The sequence below is a fragment of the Lactuca sativa genome, chromosome 1 (genome assembly GCF_002870075.4).
Source record: "Lactuca sativa cultivar Salinas chromosome 1, Lsat_Salinas_v11, whole genome shotgun sequence".
Classification (NCBI taxonomy): Eukaryota; Viridiplantae; Streptophyta; class Magnoliopsida; order Asterales; family Asteraceae; genus Lactuca; species Lactuca sativa.
In genome coordinates, this window is record NC_056623.2 from 24,238,945 (window position 1) to 24,242,334 (window position 3,390).

The following is a 3,390-nucleotide window of genomic DNA, read 5'->3' on the forward strand; positions in this document are numbered from 1 at the left end:
AAAAGAAAAAACTGTCATTTCAGAATTCTATTAAAAATAAAATTGCATCTAGCATTTAGGAGTTGTTTGTATTCCTATCATTGGTTATACATAAAAAATTAAAAGTTTGTAATGATATAACATTATACTTTTAAAACACAATGCTTAAGAATGATGTATTGTAAGAAAATGAAAACATTAAAACAAACACGGGTGCACATACACACACAAGCTAAAAAAGATATGTACCATTACTTGATGAAATTGCATAGGCACATTGTGTGCAACGGTCCAAAAGTACATTGTCATTTTGGAATTTAATTTCAAAACTAAAACTAACAAAAAATGACATTCCATAGGAAAGAGCAAGCAAGAATGCCTTCATGTACATTTGACCTTCAAGCATTGCGGCTGGACTTTTCTTGCCAAGTGCAAAATAGGCATCAGGTCTTCTTTTACAATATTATCATATTCCATTTTCGTAATTGACATTTTAAATAAGATTAGTAACAATAAAAAATTTGCCATGGGATGGTAAATGATTCGAAAAATGGTAAAAATCAAAATACATATAATACCTCATTTGCTAGTGTATAAAAGTTTAAAAATAAGAAAATAGTGGAGTGGTAAAAATTGTAATTTTGTTGTCCCCATTAAGTTCTTGCACTATAATCGGGAGCTTAAAGATGCAATTAACGGAAGACATGCCAATCATATCTTGGCATGTTGTTTCTTCTTTAAGTTGAAAATACTTCAAGCTTCCTTTCATGGCTGTATAAATAATAACAATAGATCAGATCACACATATATACATATTAGATCACACATACATATCAAATGATACATACATTCTTATGAGATCATACATACATAGACACATATAGATCAGATCACACAAACATAAAAGTCAGGTCTCTCACTGTCAACTTTTATATTTCATGACTTTAATTTAATGATCAAATAATAAAAAAATAAAGGTCAAATGATAATTTTTTAAGCTCTTTTAGTCACAATCGTGGATTCAAATCCCTAAAAAGCACAAATGGTATGATCTTAAACACTAATTTCACATTTATATTAGCATAACACCACATAAATATCAAGAAAAACATGTAAGTGATAAAGTCATAATAAAGAAAAAATAAAAATTGTAATTATTTAGGAAGATGGAAAGGGAAAACAAAATCCCATATCAACTTCCTGTAGAAAAATTGTAAAACTTGTAAGAACTTACTAAACCCAAATCCCATGTCCATTTCCAACTTGAAACCGAGTATGCTAAAACATCAATACTAATTAAATACAAGAAAAAACACATCAACTAAACCTCATGAGGATATCTCCTAATTTGAAGAAAAATATTCACTAATTTTTATAAGAATGCCACCATTCACCGCATAAAGATAAAAGATATGATAGCATTTATTATTAACCAACAATTAAAACAAGTTTTATACCAGTTATTAGCTATGAAATATAAAGATAAAAGATATGTTAGCATTTACTATGAACCAACAATCAAAACAGGTTTTATACCGGTTATTAGCTGAAAATGAATATGATACCCGGTAATCAAAAGAGTTTTTATATCTGATATTAGAGACTACATTTGATTTGAATCTAGATAGCTTACCTCTTCGACATACATGGAGATCTCAATGTATTTTCATCCACTTCTTGATAGATGAATGACCATCTACTTCGTTCACAAGTGTTTCTACAAATTCAAACCTATATTGATCTTCCACCACCTGGTTAAAAGACCATGTAATTATGTGTACGTCTTAAAGGAATTTCATCGAACAGTTGGTAAGCAACGGCTAAGCATTCCTTTTTCTCCTCAACAACACGCAGACACACATATAAAGTAGCATATGAGTAAAGCCTAAGCATATGATTTTGGTAAACGGAAAATGAAAAACAGAAGAAGAATCAAGTCGCTTTATTTTAAGCTTGGATCAACTTTTACCTTTTTGATCCTCAAGGAAAGTGTGAGAATAATGAGGTCGACTATGGCTCCAAAAGCAACATTGAAGGTAAATCTCAGACATCATCGATGCCACATGCAACCCAACACATGTCTTGAAAAATCCTCATTTGGCTTCATCTCTCAATGCCCTCCCATTTAAGGGCATGTCACACACACACACATATATATATATATATATATATATATATATATATATATATATATATATATATATATATATATATATATATATATATATATACACACACACAAACATAGAGACTGTTACATCAAGCGTACGCAGAGAGAGAGAGAGAGAGAGAGAGAGAGAGAGAGAGACCTCGATGGTGTAGAACCAGATCTACGATAAAAAGCCTATAAAAAGAAATCAAAAATCGTGATGAGAGAGAGAGAGAGGGTTGAAGAGGAGACAGAGGCAACATAATAAAAAGAGATTATGAGCGCTTAAAAAGAAACAAAAAACTAATCATTTAGTTTTAGATCTGATCGAAAAAATCAAAAGTAAAAAACAATATATTTGCTTCGATTCTAGGTGATGAGGGTCGAAAATTTGTTGTGGTATACTGGTTGTGCGATGAACATTGGGGGAGAAGGGGGATTTATGATCGTTGAGTGATGTCGAACTGTGAGATAGGAGGAGATGTTATATAAAGCGCAGTTGGTTTTGACCGATTCTCTGGCTGAAACTGAGGAATACTAATTCAAAGTCCAGTATCAATCGTTGACCGGATAAGTTTTATATTTCCCGCCATGCATAAAAGGATTGTATATATTATATTAGAGATTATACCTCTTAAAACTCAAAATGTTGAGGCTAAATGCTTATTAAGGGGTATATATATATATATATATATATATATATATATATATATATATATATATATATATATATATATATATATATATATATATATATATATATATATATATATATATATATATATATATATATATATATATATATATATATATATACTAGCCGTTTACCCGCGCAAAGCGGCGAGCAACAAATAGTTTGTTTCGACAATTAATTTCTTTTCGATGGAGAAAGATTATTTTCAATTCAATCACTAGTTTGTTTTAGAAAACATGTCATATTAAAAATAAAGAAAATTTATGAAATGACCAAATTATAGGGTGTTGAGTATTTATTTGGATGAAAAAAGATCTGGTCAAAACCTTGGAAGAGAAGATTTATAGGAGTTTGTTTAAATTTTAATATTATTTTATTAGTGATTAGTTGTACAATTAGCTTAATGATTTGGACGTCTTAAAAAAATATTATTATTTTATTCAATCTATTTTTAGAAATAGTGGGATTTGTTTTATAAGATAGTAAAGATATATATATATATATATATATATATATATATATATATATATATATATATATATATATATATATATATATAGCTAGTTTA

The 3,390-nt window shown here is 28.7% G+C and overlaps 1 long non-coding RNA gene across 2 annotated transcripts; it reads right to left on the reverse strand.

The window, feature by feature from the left end:
- Positions 1–212: 212 nt before the first annotated feature.
- On the reverse strand, positions 213–2,646 carry LOC111876231 (uncharacterized). 2 transcript variants are annotated; one of them, XR_006188591.2, is made up of 3 exons: positions 1,613–2,145; positions 558–750; positions 213–428 (listed from the first exon to the last, which is right to left on the reverse strand). It is a non-coding gene; the product is annotated as an uncharacterized LOC111876231 (long non-coding RNA). The 2 variants fall into 2 exon arrangements; XR_002844951.3 differs by having other exon boundaries at positions 213–750; positions 1,613–2,646.
- Positions 2,647–3,390: the final 744 nt, after the last annotated feature.